We start from the raw sequence: 491 nt of genomic DNA, 5'->3' as shown, positions 1-491 counted from the left end.
GTCTGCTCGGACGGGATGTATCCATATCCTCAGTGCAAGTGCGTAGAGCCCAGGTTTTGTATGTCTGCTAAAGTCAGGACTGCTTGTGTGGGCAGGAAGCAGCCTGACCACGTGCTGGGCTTTCTGTGCGGCCACCACCATCACCTGCCTCTGAGATTACTTCTCTTTTGATGGAAAGTTCCAGACAGATGCTGCTGATAAGGCAGCAAGCCCACTTCATCGGTGTAGGAAAGCAACAGATGGCCGCACGTGGGGGAAGTCAGGCAAACCCAAAGAGTAGCCAGTGAAGAGAGTCATCAACGAATAGCACAAAACAAATCTGGTTGTGAAAGTTACTTGATAAAGAAAAAAGGAAAAAGGAGGGGGAAAGGCCTATCATTTTTAAGAAACCTTTCAGAGACTAGTGCTCGGTGAATGTCCTCGCCCGGGGCAGGGGAAGGAGGGCCATGGTCACAGCTGGGGGGAGGGCTGGGTTCCACTGTACTTCCTGT

The sequence above is a fragment of the Felis catus genome, chromosome B1 (assembly GCF_018350175.1).
Source record: "Felis catus isolate Fca126 chromosome B1, F.catus_Fca126_mat1.0, whole genome shotgun sequence".
NCBI lineage: Eukaryota > Metazoa > Chordata > Mammalia > Carnivora > Felidae > Felis > Felis catus.
The sequence above is the reverse complement of the archived record's forward strand: the minus strand, read 5'-3'. Positions refer to the sequence as shown.